The sequence below is a fragment of the Siphateles boraxobius genome, unplaced genomic scaffold, assembly GCF_051911475.1.
Source record: "Siphateles boraxobius isolate OS27281-9 unplaced genomic scaffold, OSU_SipBor_1 13, whole genome shotgun sequence".
Taxonomy (NCBI): domain Eukaryota; kingdom Metazoa; phylum Chordata; class Actinopteri; order Cypriniformes; family Leuciscidae; genus Siphateles; species Siphateles boraxobius.
In genome coordinates, this window is record NW_027508733.1 from 18,238,954 (window position 1) to 18,257,339 (window position 18,386).

The window sequence follows — 18,386 nt, forward strand, 5'->3', positions numbered from 1 at the left end:
GGCTGCGGTAGGCTAAATTATTTACGACAGCGGTAATGGACAATTCCGCTTCCAACCTGTAGGGCGACCGCAGAGGAAAAGTCACTTGGTGTTGCTTTAAGTTAGACTAACTTAATTTTCAGCAATTAGCAGAGGCAAAGAAAGACACAAAAGCAGAATAGAGACAAGTAGAAAAGTAAGTCTAGGTATGAGACCATTTAAAGCTACAGTCTAGTCCAGGGTTTCACAACCTGGAGGTTTCCAGTTTTCATAGCAGCAATCAAATTATCCATGCTACAAACACAGGGATGTCTTTCCTGTCTGAGAAAAGTAAAATAGGGTCCCCAGTAAAGATGAAATTGCAGGTAATTAGACATGTTAATAACAAACAAATCAGATGCAAGGCAATTTTGTTTAATTCAAATATATTTACTGCGGTTTCAAAAGCACATATTTCCCACATCTACACTATTGTGTTTCTATAAAAAAAAAATTGGAATAAAAAATGCTGCTTTTAATGTTGAGGCTGTATATGAGGAAAAAGGTTAGGAGCCACTGACCTTCTCTGTTTAGACGAGAGTGAAAGACAGGCAGAAAGAGAGTGATGGGTTTCCCCTGAGAAAGCAATGATTTAGGAAAGCCTTCAATTGAAACAGGGAAAAAATAGAACACATGCAACATTGAGCCAGGAAACACACACAAACGTTCACACAATGAGCGGGTTGCTCAAGCACATGACAGGTAAGGATATATCACATTGAATCTGAACTTATGTGGAGTACCAGTCAAATTTTCTTTCCTTTCTGCTTCCCATCTCATTCCCTGTTTCCTCATCTCTTCTCACCCTCTCTCTATCCTGCGGCTCAGTGGAGGGGGGACTGTGTAATATGCAGCATCACGTAGCAGCAGGCAAAAATCCTGCAGGATTCAATAACAAGAAGCTAATAAGATTAGCACGACGCTAATGCAGATGAGCCACTGGGGTGGAGAAGCTAGAGAATATTTCTCCATCCCTGGAAACCAAGAGGATGCCAATTTACACGGATCTGGCACCAACCTTTTCCCGCACACACCAACAATGGGCCGCAATAGCAACTATGGTGTTGTACAACAAGGTGAAGACCCCACTAAAGCAGCACACTATGGGGAACTGCGGGCATTTGGCTGGAGGGGCGAGGTTGAAGGGGGGCAATGTAAGATTAAACATTTATTTAAAAGAGAGGTTGGCGCACAATATGGTTACCTACAAGCCCGACTGAGCTACTCCTGAGTTTGGAGGGGGAAATACCTGGCAACTAGTGCTGGCTAACCATCGACTAGATGGAGAGAAATATGGAAGAGCTTAGCATGGAATCCTTAGGGCCCTGGGTGGAGCTCTACCCGGTAACTCCCTCTCATTGGTCCCCAGACAGGTGTCTTAGCCAATGATTGAGCAGTCAATGGAAACCTTCCACCGGGACTGGCAGGGTTTCCAGTCTATCGGGCTTGGCTCTTGTTCTTGCATAACAAACAAATGAACAAACAGCTAAACAAGCACAGTGACCCACTCCTCTCATTAACAAGGAGTCTCAAATGAATTTTGCTTCGAAGAACTGGGCAATTCTTGATTGTGATACTCAAATTATTCTTTATCACTTCAAGGCTAAGACTCAGTAAGAAGTCCAGGTAACAAATGCCCCGCAGAGCCTTAGAAGTCAGGGCCGAAACAGAGAAAGAGGAAAGGAATTGGCTGCTAACACAATACCATACAAGCCCAAATTTTTCTTGGATAACTCAGCACACACACAAAGTCCCAAACAGTTTGTCTGAAAACCCCTTATCTACAATGTAGCTGCCGAAAAATTGAAGTAGCATGTATCGGCTGTTCCCATCAGAGCCACACAAAATGCTCGAGTTTCCAAGCAGCCTCTCTTACGCAGCAACACACACTCAATAGCACCTCATTGCACAAGTGGAAACATGTTGCCAAGGCAATCTAGGGTGCTGACAAGTAGATTTGACAGGAGCACTGGTGTATGATAAGAGATGGAGATGATACACAGTGATGAGAAGACAAGTTAGAGTACCTTCCAAAAGAGCTAATGGATAAAATCTCTAAGAGCCTCTGTCAGCAGGTCATCACAGTGGAGTGTACAACCCCAAATCTTTACCTGCTAGACCTTGCTCGGTCCTATAAGATGCTCCCCTAGATATATGGGTTCTTAATACTGTCCGCTATGCAAAGGAAAATGGGATGCTGTAGCCTAGCAGTTAGTCTCAGCTTCAAGTGGGACACTGACAGACTATGCATACTCAGACAAAACTATATAACTAGTCTTTCTCAGGAAGAACAAATCACTGGATTTTGCCAAAGTTCGCCAGGTTTATTGGCATCAAATCATATGAAAACAAACCAAATTGAGGCCTCTTGCTGCGTTTCTTGGATAGAATACACTGCAATGTGAACCGACAGGTAAAGACAATTCAGGCTACGTGCAAGGGTATATCAACAATCTATCACCATTGTGTCTTCGGCACAATTTGGAGCAAGAAACAATGGTGATAAAAAAACTAAATGACCCTTGCAGAGACACAAACAACCCTTCCCTTTTCTGCCCACTTGTTATTCTACTGTCCCTGTAGTAAGTGTACCATAATTCACTTCACAATTCACAATCATAATAGTCTATAAATAGGATAAAAGTCTGATCAGCATGATTTTCTCTTCAGCCTTTCTATATTGGCCTTGGGGACTGAGTGAATGTATTTTCTGCATGTACAAATGAAGTTATTGAATTTTGGACTGTCTGACGGCTACCCTACAATGACTGGCCCTTTGGTTCTAAACCCTCAGGATAAGCTACAAACAAAAGAAAACCCTTCGAAACAACTGGAGTTAAAGACAAGCAAATAAATCCTGCCTTCTGGAACCTCTGTGAATCAAGAAAAACGTGGAAAAGCACTATAACACACAGCAGAAAATGAACTAATTTGGGGTTCTCGCTCATGTGAAATGTTTACCTCCGCCTTAAGAGCCATTACTGCCATCATGAGAGCGTAAGTTAATCCTAGCATTAAAAACAATACGGATATATGAGGTATATTAGGTTTTTTGCTCTTGGTTTAACTGAATTTTTTATTGCCATTCTGCAGGCTGTCATTGGAACAAGAAACAGAATGTTTTTTATTGGACGTTATATTGCTGAAAAAAATGTAACACATTTTTCTTTATTAAAGAAGAATGGGTTTATTGTAACGCAACACCCCAAAGTGTACCAAACACACTCAACACCAACACGCATACACACACTCAAGTTCAGAAACAGTCCCCCATTGGTTGGCAGACTTTTTCGGTTGGACCTCAAAGTCAGTACAGACATCACAGTAGGAGAACAGCAGGGACTATCTGGCGATTTCTGAGTAAGAGTGTCTGTTTGTTTTGAGCATCAGACAAAATGTATCACCTGACTGTCTGACAAATAGAAAGATAATGACAAAGAGAGAGATGAGGCAATACATACTCGTAGCCAAGCAAATTGCACCTTTGGCTGGAACGATTACATCCTGGCTAAAAATATTTTATGCTGGCACAGCTGTGTGCATTCATCAGTAGGGCTTGAAATCAAGAACCAGTTGGGGAAAAAAAGATTGTTATATCGTTTTTTAACGATTTTGAACACAATGTAGATTATGCCTGCTAATAAACCTTATTACAATATATTTATTATACAATATATATATATATATATATATATATATATATATATATATATATATAATAAATAATAAAATAACCTTCAAATCATAGAAACATAGAAATTATATATTAAAACAGTACATATTTAAGTCACTGAACCAGAACTAATGTATAATTCTTTACTATGTATATTCCTACACTGTAGAAGAAAAAAAAATTATGCTTTGTTATCAACATTTTTTTTCTTTTGTCAAATCAACTTCGATAATTTATGTTTTAGATAACATAATATTTTGAGTTTCTGTTGATTAAACCAATCTCCTTCATTGTTTTAACTCAAATGTTTTATTTCAATGAAATCAAAATTGTAAAGCAACCAGGTTTCAAGTCATATTTTTTTAAAATATTTAATTAAGTGCAGTCAGTGCTAGCAAATATTTTTACCAAAATTTTACATAAAGACCAGGGAGAAGATGTAAAACTAGAACTAATCTGCTAAACTCTTTGTATATGACTGCGGCTTTTTTCAAAGAAACACTGCATTATACACAAACTGTTTATAACAGTTTCCAATATCATTAATTGCCACATCATTCAGATTCAAGCCTCTTTGCAAAAGCTGATTAATAATCAGGGACTTTCTGCAACTACTGTACACGCAAAACGATAGGCAGGTGCTACAAACAGAAAAAAAAACCAAAAAGCACAAGATCTAACAAACTTTTGCACATATTATCATTAGTTCTGGTGTTTAGGAGCAATAAAATCTATTCACTTTAAAGTTTTAAGAAGTTTTTGGCATTTAAAAGTTCTTACCTTATCATTCTTATAAATCAGAATTCAAGGTGAAATTTGAACTCCCATCTGTGTTTAGGATATTTTGGATGGATCCAAAGGCTTCTTTCTTCAGTGCGACCCTGCTGCCACTTTTCACATCCAAAGGTCAGTTATGCCATAGTAACAGCTTTACCCACTTAGAACCTCATGCCCAATCAGGGAAGACCCTGCGTTCATAACACCCAGATCTTCTGTGAAAGTCCACTGGGGAAAAATCGAGGAAAAAGAACATGAAAAGAAAAATTTGATGACATTCAACAAATAAATTGCATGCAACATTCCAAGTGATCCCATTTTCTTATCGTGCACAAACAGACACGCTTCATTCTATGGCAGCACATGTTATAAGCACATACAGGGTATACAGAGCGGTGTCACCAGTCCATATAACTATTCACCATATAGTGCAGCTCAACCAGGAGAGCTAACGTCGCATAAGAGTAGTCTGCACATGATAAACCTGGATAGGATAAACACACCGCTCACACTGACAGAAGTCTAGCCTACAAGGCGGGAACTTCCAGGTTATAAAACCTAACCAATGTGGAAGGAGAGGCTCAGCCTGCCGCCTCACAAATGTCTTGAATGGAAATTCCGCTGGACCAAGCACACGACGAGGCAACGCCTCTGGTGGAATGTGCCCTGATGCCCAAGGTGCATTGCAGACCTTTAGACCTATAAGCGGATGCGATAGCTTCCACTGTCCATCTAGACAGGCTCTGTTTCGAGGCGGCGAGACCCTTGGTGCGCCCACCAAACGAGACAAAGAGCAGTTCCGAACGCCTGATAGAGGCGGAGCGCGTAATGTAAGCTCTCAGCGGCCTGACGGGGCAGAGGAGATTAACATCACCCTCACTATCGGATGCTGGCAGAGCCGAAAGAGAAATGACCTGCGCTCTAAAGGGGGTGCCCAACACTTTAGGGACATAACCATGTCTTGGCTTGAGGATGACTTTAGAGTCATTTGGCCCGAACTCAAGACATGCAGCGCTAACAGATAGCGCGTGTAAATCCCCCACACGTTTGACTGACGACAGAGCTGTCAGAAAAACGGTTTTGAGCGAGAGGTATTTTACGTCCACGGAGTCTATCGGTGCAAAGGGGAAAGCTTTCAGGCCCTCCAGGACAAATGAAAGATCCCATATGGGAACCAACGGGGTCGCGGGGGATTCATCCTTCTGGCTCCTCTAAGGAAGTGGATGACGAGCTCGTTTCTTCCTACTGACTGACCGTGCGTTTACTCAGGGAACGCTGCTACGGCCGCAACATATACTTTAAGCGTGGATGGGGACCTGCCCTTATCCAACAGCTCTTGAAGGAAGCCAAGCAACCACGAGACCCCACACATTCGTGGGTCTAGATCTCTATCCACATACCATTTGGAGAACACCGACCATTTAGACGCGTAAAGCCGCCTCGTAGAGGGTGCTCTGGATTGCGTAATCGTGTTCATCACTCCTTGCAGGACAACGGGTATCTGTTGATTAACCATATGTGCAGAGACCAGCGCTCTGGATGGGAATGGCAGATTGAGCTGCGGGCTTGAGAGAGGAGATCTCTCCTCACCGGAATCGGCCAAGGGGCTGTGTGAGACAGCCGCATCAGCTCCAGGAACCAGATCTGATTCTCCCAGCGCGGGGCTATAAGGAGCACCGAGTGGCGCAATTCCCTGATCCTCTTGATTACCTGTGGTAACAGAGAGACTGGAGGGAAAGCATAAAGTGGGAGGCTCGGCCATATTTGGGCCAGCGCATCCTCGTTCTTTGAAAAGAACCTCGGGTAATGAGCATTGTCTTTTGACGCAAACAGGTCGACTTTCGCTTTGCCGAAAAGGCGCCACAGTAACTGGACTATCTGGGGGTGCAGGGACCATTCCCCTGGGGGAACGTAGTTCCTGGATAGTTTGTCTGGACCGTCGTTCAAGTGACTTGGCACATGTGCAGCTCTCAGCGTGCGCAGGAGGTACTGAGACCATACAAGAAGGCATTCTGTCAGATTGCAGAGGCTTCTGGATCTGACACCGCCCTGACGGTTTATGTAGGACACCACAGACATGTTGTCCGAGCAGACTAGCACATGGTGGTCCTGTCTGAATGGGAGGAAGCGCTTGAGCGCGTTCTCGACCGCTATCATTTCCAGACAGTTTATGAGGAAGCGTAACTCTTGGTCTGACCACAGGCCAAAGACCGGTCTGCCCTCGAAGACGGCGCCCCAACCTAAGTTGAAGACGTCCGTCGAGATGACCTTTTGGTGTGAGACAGCCACCATTGTCACTCCCCACTGTTACCAGTCGGCCGCTAACCAGGGCTGCAGAGCCAAAACGCAGCTCTGAGTCACTCTGATCCGTCTGCAGCCTGAACCCGAAGCCTGGTGAGGCACTTGGGCGTTCAGCCAGCGTTGTAGAGGGCACATGCGCAGCAGGCCCAGCTGAAGCACATGCCATACAGCCCAGCATCCTCTGGAATGTTTTCAGAGAAGCGATGCTGCCCTCCTGGAAAGACGCGGCCAGGTGCCGAACACGGCGCGCATGCTGTGTCGATAGGCGGGCCATCATAGCCACAGAGTCCAGTTCTATTCCTAGAAAGGAAACTGACTGACTGGGCAGTAGTGAGTTCTTGGTCCAGTTGACTGTGAGGCCCAGGCTTTCCAGATGACTGAGAAGCACTGTTCTGTGAGATGAGTTCTATCTCCGACTGTGCTAAAATCAGCCAATCGTCCAAATAGTTCAGAATTCGCAGCCCTTTCACTCTCAAAGGGGGTGAGAGCCGCATCCATGCACTTCGTAAATGTACTGGGTGCCAAAGACAGGCCGAACAGGAGGACGGTGTATTGATATGCCCGACCGTCAAAGGCGAATCTCAAGAATGGCCTGTGACGGGGGACTATCGGAATCTGAAAGTGTGCATCTTTCAGATCGAGAGAGATAAACCAGTCCCTCGGGTGAACTCGCGCGAGGACTTGTCTGGTCGTGAGCATTTTGAACGGCCGTCTCATGAGAGCTTTGTTCAAATATCTCAGATCTCAGATAGGTCTTAGAGCTCCGTCCTTCTTGGGTACGAGAAAATAACGGCTGTAAAAGCCTGACTCGCTCAGAGAAGGAGGTACTGGTTCTATGGCTCCTTTGCACAGCAGTTTGGCTATTTCTGCGCGGAGTAGATGCGCTACACCCACTTTCACTTTCGTCTCGGTCCGTGCTCAAAAGCGAGGGGGACGGCGACTGAACTGAAGCGAATAGCCCTGTCTTATTGTGCTCAGCACCCATTCTGACACTACTGGAATAGCCTTCCATGCTTCTACATGTATAGCTAGGGGCAGAATGGGCTCCGGGTTCCGATCCGGAAAAAGTAACCAGAGGTGTGTGCGAGGCACGCGCCCTCTGATCTCGGGAACGACGGCTCGCTGACAGCGGTGGCTGTCTGTATCACTTGAGATGACCCGATTACTGGGAATGTGGAACATTTTGTGACGATATTTAGTGCGAGCGGAGCCTGGGGCGAAGTGTTTGTCAGTAAGCGTGAGCGCTCGTGAGCGGGCAAGTGACTTACATTCATAACTTGGCCGCTGTGAGGCTGTTGCTGTGTAACAGAGCGGGCAGCGAGTAGGTGTGAGCACAGGTTTGTGGGCACCCTTCTCTTTATGAGAGTAGGCTCTGTGAGTGTGTGAGACACGTGGGGCATCGTGTTTATGTGTAGGGGTGAGCACTGACTTGTGGGCACTTTTTCTACACTTAAAACACCATCGGCTTGAGCCGGATAACCAGAATTTATACTCTTTCTGAGATTTCTCTGGATTGCCATAAAAATGGCAGTTGTGTGCAGGCGAGCGGGCTGTGTTGCCGACTCGTTGGCTGCTAAATGTACGTCTGCAGTAGCCTTCTCTGAGGGGGCTGACAGGACGAGATATTTTGACGGTGGTCCAGCCGCGGCGAGACCCAGCCGTCTTTTCCTCTCTGTTGCAGCTAGGAGGACTTTGCCTGCTTGGGCTTCAGCGCAATCCAGGGCCGGGGTCCCCGGGGGGAGGCGGCCTGCTTCCAGACGAGCGCGATCTAGGGTGGCCGCCCTGTCGTTGCTGCGGAGGCTGGGGCTGAGCTGGGCGCTGACTAGCACCAGAGGTGCCTCTCTGTGACGGTGAGCGAGGCCATGCATTTACCAATCGCCTGAGCCGCGGATTTCGCACCACGAAGGGAGAGATCTGTCGCGCTCCTCAAATCCGAGATGGTGGCTGGGTCCTTGCTTTTCTCGTCCCATTCGTGGAGGAGATTAGCTTGAAGGATCTACAGCACATCCATCGACTGCAGGGTGGAAGCAGCTTGTCCTGCGGCAGAGAACGCGCGGCTGACAGGGGCTGAGGTGGTCCTGCAGGCTTTAGACGGGAGGGCAGACTTTGAGCGCCATCTCTCAGAGCTTCCGAGCCTGACTTTTATACGCTAAACCACCCCCATTCTGGCGGGCTGTGACGCGTAGAGGGCGCGACATCACGCGCGAGGCTCAATGGTAGGCTGCAGCAGTTGCCGCAGGGCAGCCAGTGAGCACGCAAGATGGCCTGCTCTAGGTCTGCTGGCTGCTGCACTGCATTAACAATAAATGCAAAATTAAGGAACATTTTTGGCTTCAATATCTCGAGAAAAGATTATTTACCCGTAGCGTAAGCAATTTACGCAATACGAGAGAACCTCTCCTAAGAGAACAGACAATTCATACCAACTAATGTAAGTGCATTTACACAATTTACTATACTGCCTGTCTCTAATAAGCAGAACACTACCCCTGAATAAAATGGACTGGACCATTTTATTTTAAATCTTAAATACCACCACAGGCCAATACCAATAAAGATGTCATTGAGGTGAGAGAATTTAAGTTTAAATTAAAGCTGCAAGCAGCATTTATCGGTGTTCAAGCAGTTAAGGCAGTTAAGGCAGTTAAGCTCAAAAGCATCAAAAAACATTAGGTTTCATGTAGCAAGCATTTAAGCACTGACATCATAGATGGAATTGACCATGTTTTAGCATGATTTACCATGCTTTACCCTGTTATAGCATGGTTTACCACAATTGAACACATTCCAGTACTATTTACCATGAATCTAGCATGATTTACCATGAATCTAGCATGATTTACCATAGTTTACCATGATATACCAAGTTCTAGTATGATTCACCATGATTTACCCTGTTCTAGCATGGTTTACCACAATTGAACACATTCTAATATGATTTAATATGATTCTAGCATGATTCACCATAGTTTACCATGATTTATCTTAGTTTACTTTGATTTACCATGTTATAGGATGGTTTACAATGATATGCCACATTCTATAATGATTTATGATTGTTTTAAAAATTATGATATGAACATTATATGATTGTGGATGGAAAAGACCATTTACAGCTAATACAGGCAATTTACCATAGGAAATATATGGTTTTGAAGCTTTTTACAGTCATAGCGAGACCTTTCCGACCATAGGGAGTCCGATCTCCATGAAACTTTGCATCCTTCTTCACCATGTTATGACAAAGAATAGGCCTAGACTGGTTTGGTTCCGATCGGGCGAAAAACCAGGGACTAGTTCGCAAAAGTAGGTTTTGGACAAAATCCAACATAGCGGAAAATTATCTTGCCTAAACCGAAATGTATTTACATTTTGTCCGTCTTGAGCCAAGGATCACAGTGGTGTAAAAAGCTTGAGGCTGGGACCAACGGTCGAGGAGTTATGAGCAATTTAGTACTTTTGGTTGCTGTAGCGCCACCTATGGGCCAATCGGGGCCATACTCTGATAGGTTGTCCCCAATTTGAGGCCTACCACCTGGCCGAGTTTCAAGTCTCCGGGCCTTACGGTTTGGGCTGCACGATGCGTTTTAGGGGATTTTTTTTTTCAAATAGCAATTACAGTAGGTTTTCAGCACTTCGTGCTTGAACACCTAATAATAATGAGACCTTTTTGAAAGTTATAGCGCCACCTTTGGTCTGAACTTCATGAAACTTTGCATGCTTCTTCACCATGTTATGACACATATGCTCATACATTTTTGTGAACTTTTGACTTTTCGTTTAGGATTTATAGGCTTTTGACTGTATTTTGCCCCACCCCTTTTCTAAATGACCCTGTTACAGTCACCTAAATGCAAAATTTCAACTTTTTTTCGATAATTATTGATCTAGAGAGTCCAGAGAATAGGCCTAGACTGGTTTGGTTCCAATCGGGCGAAAAACCAGGGACTAGTTTGCCAAAGTAGGTTTTGGACAAAATCCGACATAGCGGAAGATTTTCCTTGCCTAAATCGTAATTGGAGATAAACATTTTGTCCGTCTTGAGCCAAGGATCACAGTGGTGTAAAAAGCTTGAGGCTGGGACCAACGGTCGAGGAGTTATGAGCAATTTAGTACTTTTGGTTGCTGTAGCGCCACCTATGGGCCAATCGGGGCCATACTCTGATAGGTCGTCCCCAAATTGAGGCCTACCACCTGGCCGAGTTTCAAGTCTCCGGGCCTTACGGTTTGGGCTGCACGATGCGTTTTAGGGGATTTTTTTTTTCAAATAGCAATTACAATAGGTTTTCAGCACTTCGTGCTTGAACACCTAATAATAATGAGACCTTTTTGAAAGTTATAGCGCCACCTATGGTCCAAACTCCATGAAACTTTGCATGCTTCTTCACCATGTTATGACACATATGCTCATACATTTTTGTGAACTTTTGACTTTTCGTTTAGGATTTACAGGCTTTTGACTGTATTTTGCCCCGCCCCTTTTCTAAATGACCCTGTTACAGTCACCTGAATGCAAAATTTAAACTTTTTTTCGATAATTATTGATCTAGAGAGTCCAGAGAATAGGCGTAGACTGGTTTGGTTCCAATCGGGCGAAAAACCAGGGACTAGTTTGCCAAAGTAGGTTTTGGACAAAATCCGACATAGCGGAAGATTTTCCTTTCCTAAATCATATGCTCATCAATTTTTGTGAAGTTCTGTATTTTGCCTGTTACAGCCACCCAAATGCAAAATTTCAATACTCCAGTTCGGTTGTTCCCTGCCGGTTCGCCGCTTCAGGGCGCCGAGGTGTCAGCGTCCCTGTGCAATCCTCTGAGGAGGGTTGTAGAATGGTCAGTTCCGTTGTTCCCTGCCGGTTCGCCGCTTCAGGGCACCGAAATGGTTGTTCAATCAAATCCAGAGGCCAGTCTCGGGAGACTGGTTCCCTTATCGGAATTTCTGGCAGCGTGGAAACTTCTGCCAAATATTTCTCTATGGGTCCTGCACATAATAGAAAAGGGTTACAGAATTCAGCTCGGTACTCGTCCGCCCAGATTTCAAGGAGTCCTCCCCACGGTGGTGGACTCACAGCAGGCTCTGGTAATGGAGCATGAAGTACTGACACTTCTTCGAAAGGGAGCTATAGAAAGGGTTTCTCCTCCCAGCAGAGAGTCAGGGTTTTACAGCCGTTACTTCATTGTTCCAAAGAAGGATGGAGGGCTGCGTCCTATTCTAGACCTGCGCCAGTTAAACAGCAGGGTTCAGAAACTCAAGTTCAGAATGCTTACACTCAAACAGATTGTATCACAGATTCAGTCCGAGGATTGGTTTGTCACAATAGACTTGAAGGACGCGTACTTCCATGTATCTATCCATCCTCATCACAGGAGGTTCCTGAGGTTCGCTTTCGGGGGCGAAGCATACCAATATCGGGTTCTTCCATTTGGCCTAGGTTTATCTCCCCGCACTTTTACAAAATGCGTGGATGCAGCTCTGGCTCCGTTGAGACTCCAGGGCATCCGCGTATTAAATTACATCGACGATTGGTTGATTTTAGCTCAGTCAGAGCACGTGGCAGTTCAGCACCGAGATGCTGTTCTGTCCCACATAAAGAGTTTGGGGTTGCGGCTAAACACCAAAAAGAGTGTGCTCCTCACTGCTCAGAGGACCACTTTTCTAGGTGTAATTTGGGATTCGACCACAATGCAGGCACGCCTGTCTCCTGCTCGTATTTCTGCGATTCTCACAGCCGCAAAGAATGTGAAACTAGGCCAGTCACTCACTGTGAAACAGTTTCAGAGACTGTTGGGTCTCATGGCAGCTGCGTCCAACGTTATTACTTTTGGCCTTCTGTACATGAGACCCCTGCAGTGGTGGCTCAGGACCAAGGGGTTTTCTCCGAGGGGAAATCCGTTCCGCAAGATCAAGGTCACGCGGCTATGCCTTCGTGCCTTGGCCTTGTGGAAGAAACCTTGGTTCCTCGCCCAGGGCCCAGTGTTGGGGGCTCCTTGTCGACGCGTCACGCTTTCGACGGATGCTTCCCTCACGGGATGGGGGGCGGTCATGAGCGGCCGCTCGGCGCAAGGTCTGTGGCAGGACCATCAATGTTCCTGGCACATAAATCATTTAGAGTTGATGGCGGTATTTCTAGCACTCAAATATTTCCTGCCAGACCTTAGAGGCCATCACGTGTTGGTCCGCACAGACAACACTTCGGTGGTCTCCTATATCAACCATCAGGGGGGTCTGAGGTCACGTCACCTTTGCAAATTGGCCCATCAGATCCTCCTATGGGCCCAGGGGAAGTTACTGTCGCTCAAGGCGGTATATATTCCGGGGCGTCAGAATGTGGGAGTAGATATTCTGTCGAGACAGGGGCTGAGGCCCGGGTAGTGGAGACTTTACCCAGAAGTGGTGGAGTTCCTGTGGGAAAAGTTCGGTCGTATCATCAGATTCAACCCAGTGTCCCATGTGGTTCTCTCTAACGCACCCAGCTCCTCTCGGTCTGGATGCTATGGTGCAGGTGTGGCCGAGGCTGCACCTGTACGCCTTTCCCCCGATATCTTTGCTTCCGGGGGTTCTGGAGAGGGTTCGCCGAGAAGGGGGTCGTCTGCTTCTAGTAGCCCCTTATTGGCCGACCCGAGTTTGGTTCTCGGACTTGGTGTCTCTTCTGGACGGCTCCCCCTTGGAGATCCCAATCAGGGTGGACCTCCTGTCTCAGGCCGGGGGCACGTTATTTCTCCCTCGGCCGGAGTTGTGGAAACTGTGGGCCTGGCCTCTGAGGGGGCCAGGCTCAGGGAGACCGGTCTTTCGACCGATGTTGTAGAAACCATTCTTCAATCCGGAGCTCCTTCCACGAGAAGGCTGTATGCGCTAAAATGGAAACTTTTCACCACGTGGTGTGTTGAACGTCAGTTAGATCCTCTTAACTGCCCTGTTGGTTCAGTTCTTGATTTTCTGCAAGACCGTTTCTCGGCCAGGTTATCTCCTTCCACCCTAAAGGTTTACGTGGCGGCTATATCTGCCTACCACACCCCTCTGGGGGGTACTTCTATTGGGAGAAACCCTCTAATTACTCGCTTTCTCCGTGGTACATTGAGGTTGAGACCTGCACTGCACGCTAGAGCACCGGCTTGGGACTTGGCCATTGTACTCGAGGGTCTGGCTTTAGCTCCCTTCGAGCCCATCGAGGAGGTTTCTGAAAAGTTTCTCACTCTAAAGACTTTATTTCTCCTTGCTATCTCATCTATCATGAGAATTGGTGATTTACATGCTTTGTCGGTTGCTCCTTCATGTCTGGAATTTGCACCTGGTATGGTGAAGGCATTTCTCCGGGTTATATTCCTAAGGTCCCACTGAATGTTGGGGGCCCAATAGTGCTGCAGGCCTTCTATCCTCCACCATTTAATACCCCTGACCAGGAACAGCTTAACCTGTTATGTCCAGTCCGGGCTTTAGATGCCTACGTTCGCAGAGCTGCCCTGTGCCGTAAATCTGAGCAACTATTTGTTTGTTTTGGGTCACTCAAGAGAGGATGCCCTGCATCTAAGCAGGTTATGAGTAAATGGATAGTCGAGGCTATTTCATTGGCTTATGAAGCGGCCGGACAGCCTTCACCTATGGCTGTGCGGGCCCATTCTACTCGGAGTATGGCGGCCTCTATGGCCTTAATTTCGGGAGTTTCCCTTCTTGACGTGTGTAATGCGGCAGGATGGTCCTCTCCGCATACATTTGTCAGGTTTTATGACCTTGACCTCTCCACTCCTGGGGCGAGGTTGCTTGCTTCTTAGTGTGCGCAGGACCTCACACAGAACGGGCATTTGTCACTAAGGCGTAGTGGGTATAGGCGTAGTGGGTATTCCCACCGCGTCTCAAACGCAGCTCGAGTTCCCTTGAAAGGGAACGTCTCAGGTTACGTATGTAACCCTGGTTCCCTGATAGGGAACGAGACGCTGCGTTTGCCTGCCATACTTCCTGCATGCCCTGATCGACTTGCTTCAGGTTTTTCAGAAGCTATCGCGGTCTGATTTCAGGGTTGCTTTATAGTTTCCTGGTCTATGACGTCACCTATGTCGTAGCGGGCTTCCATTGGACTGATTTTACAAGTGCTTCACGACGTAATCACGCAGAGCGTTCCCACCGCGTCTCAAACGCAGCGTCTCGTTCCCTATCAGGGAACCAGGGTTACATACGTTTTCAGTACTTCGTGCTTGAACACCTAACAAAGTTTTCTACAACACATCTGGGTGTTTCTGTAACTACAGGAAATTTCACATCCCAATCTGGTTTCTACTAATGGACTGCAGATTTTCATTTTTGTGTATGTATATATATATATATATATATATATATATATATATATGCATTATATTAATTCATTATGTTCATTTTTTATATTATGATAATCAAAAAAAAAGTTTAAAAAAAGAAAATAGTCAAATAAATAAACATTGCGAAAACATACATAAAGATTTATTATAGAAAATAAATATAAACATTATTTAATTGTGTGTATTTAGGATATATAATATGCTAGAAATGAAATTAGGCTTAGTGAGACAAAGTAGTTTACCATTTTATTCCCCCAAAAAATGAAATGTTATTTCCAGAAAACATTGCCAAACACAATAAATAATTTGAGGAGTGCTAGAAACATATACGCTGTGGGAAATGGACATTAGAATTCAGTAAAAAAAAAATAGAGTGTCTGAAATTGTTTTAAGGATAATTAGTAATCAGTGCCAAAAGTGATCATAGTTGAAAAACCACTGAACCACAGTAAAAACTACTTTACACATATGCGCTTCACATCATATCCTCTTTCATCGACCCATCCAGACTCTTTCTAAAGACAGAAAGAGAGAGAGAGAAGGAGATGAAGAGGAAACTATTATTAGATGGAAAGTGAGAAAAAGACAGGAAACAGAAATTGGATATGACGTATGATGTCATTTGAATAAGGCAGACAGATATGAAAGGAATTCAGAAAGTCAGATCAGAGAGATCGAAAGATGTAAAATAAGAAGTACAGTATAGTTGTGTCAGGGCGTGGACAAGCTGTGTCTCCTTGCTTTATTCTGCAAAAAAAAAAAAGTATTACTTAGAAGTGGCCACAAGTAATTTATTCTTTGACATCCTAGTTTATCGAATGGATTTATTGATTAATCTCAGACAGACATTGATTTCCACGATAGATAGATAGATAGATAGATAGATAGATAGATAGATAGATAGATAGATAGATAGATAGATAGATAGATAGATAGATAGATAGATAGATAGATAGATAGATAGATAGATAGATAGATAGATATATAGATAGATAGACACACAGACAGACAGATAGGATGTGTATGTTTGAGAATAGCGATATATTGCAGCTAGGGGTCAGTTGTGATTATTCAAAAGCAGATGAAAACAAGCAGGGCAGGACGGTAGTGGATGTGAGCGAGCAAGAGCAAAGATGAAAATGATGTTTCGATCCAGTGTGGCTGGCAATCAATGCGAAGCAGAAAGCCGTGACCACATGGAGAGGGAGCGATGGATGGGATTTAGGAGGAAACATAAGTCTAAGACAGACAGGAAGTGAGTATCTGAACGACAAACAAGATAAAAAAAAGGAAGCACAGACAGTCGGAATGCATGAAAAGATAATGTTTCGAAAAGAAGACCTAAGTAAGATTTACTAAATGAATACACACCTGTATATCTAACTCTACACTATAGATATAGATAGCAAAGCAAAAATGAGATCTCTTTGTAATATCTCAAGTCTCAACTGTTTCTCCTAGGCAGCAATGAGATTAAATGCAGAACAAAATGGAGTCTAATGCTTCTCAGGTGTTTTGCCTGAAAATAAGAGCCCTGTAATCTCAAATATGTCTTCTGTAGAGCTTCAGATGAGATGTTAATATCTCAAACTGTCCTCAGATTTGTGAGTGTGTTGACTAGCACATGGCTTCATATTTACCTCTTCAGTGCTGTCAGTGGCAATCAACCATACTTGTTATTTACCTTCTGTTATTTTGTCGACCTCTATCACTCTCTTTCTGCACCCCCGCTTGTCGCACTTGGCGTCTCTTTATTCTTAATTTCCCAGTCCAGTTCTTCTGTCTATCTCAGAACCCCTCAAGGAAAGACCCAAACATCAAGTTAAAATCTCACAGGACAAGCTCTTTCCTTTCGCTATGACTGTTTATGTCACAACAACCTCTCCATCTTTCTCTTTTCGCCTATGCAGTATCAGTCCTTTTCAGAGACTGCTGTGCAGTTAAATACCTGTGTTTCAACGAGTCCAATTATTGTGCAAATACCTCGCAGCAATGTGATAAATTTCAATATTTCTATCTCACGAGGACAATTATCCCACTTAGTTTGATGAAAGAAAGATTATTGAGGTTTCAAAGAGATAATTAGATGTATTTTTTTCTCTCTCATGTAGACGCTATAAGCATCCAAGGCCACAGAGATCTTACGTAAGATTCATCATAAAAGTGGTGTATAAGGGGTTTGTTTTACTAGCATAGCTTGTGGAATTAATGTTTGATTAAACTATCCCTTTAAAGCTCTAAACCCCCCAATAGGAAGTCAAAACAGCCTTCCAAGTACAAGTCCATTCTTCCAAGTAAGTTCAGACGATATTTTCTAGACGATATTTAGTTAGACTACAAGTCAGAAATCACTAAGTAGAGTGGGTAGCTAACAAAACTCACATTCACCTAATGAGTTGTCACCATAGACTGTATAAAACAATGGACGTAGTGTCCGTGACGTCACCCCCCTCACAGTTGTCATGACGGGCCAAATTAGCTATATAGACCAAAAACTTTTTGTACCCAGCTGTAACCATGGGCATTTTAACATGGGATTAACTATGGGATTGACTCTCTTTAGGAGCCTGTTTCTAGTGGCCAGTCGATGAATTGCAGTTTAAGTCACTTCCGTCTTGGATTCAAGAGAGAGACTGGAATTGCCGCTTGGTTGTTACTCAAGTAACGGTGGTGCAGCAAAATATAAGTATTGTCATTATTTATTACTTTCTAATAAATTTAAACATCCCAACCATCTTGAGCTGGTTAGCTAAGCCCTACAGTACTAGTGGCGCTAAAATACAAATTAGTTTGCATAAGAAAGAAATTTGTTGACAGAAATTTATTTTAAAAAGTCAACAATACTGCAAATCATAAAAGAATTTGCACAGTGCTTTAAGATCACGCAAAATCATCGGCAGTGAATTGAACGAATGCGGTTGTCCTGCTATGGCTAGCTTCTACTTAGAAAATGCTTAGCAACGCGTATGCTTAGCAAAGTTCATAATTGTTATATTCTTAGATTGTTTCTGCATAAATAATTGAAGGCAAACAAGGCTTTACCTTCTCTTTTATGTCTCCTACTCACCTGCCTCCACGTCTGACCTCTTTGCGCAAACTTTCGGAAGACCAAGCATTACTTTACCGACAGCTAGTGCGTCAAAAACACCCACTACCTATCAAATCTTGACATTAGCAAAGTAAGTGCATTTTATCAATGCCAATGAGATTGTATATGTGGCTAATTACAGTATCGCAGTAATAAGAGCAGGCGGTGTAGCCGGTGGTGACTCACAATGAGGTGTTCACAACAGCCTGTAGCCACAAGA

The 18,386-nt window shown here is 44.4% G+C and overlaps 1 protein-coding gene across 2 annotated transcripts in view; it reads right to left on the bottom strand.

Moving 5' to 3' along the window:
- Positions 1-18,386, bottom strand: part of elfn2a (extracellular leucine-rich repeat and fibronectin type III domain containing 2a) — a 146,263-nt gene that overhangs the window by 82,489 nt on the left and 45,388 nt on the right. Inside the window, exon 1 of one of the 2 annotated variants that reach the window (XM_077226232.1) lies at positions 4,472-4,696. The exons of the other annotated variant lie outside the window; for it this stretch is intronic. The gene's annotated coding sequence lies outside the window, so the exon portion shown is untranslated. Of the gene's footprint in view, positions 1-4,471; positions 4,697-18,386 lie in introns of those variants that run through there. 2 annotated transcript variants of the gene reach the window in all.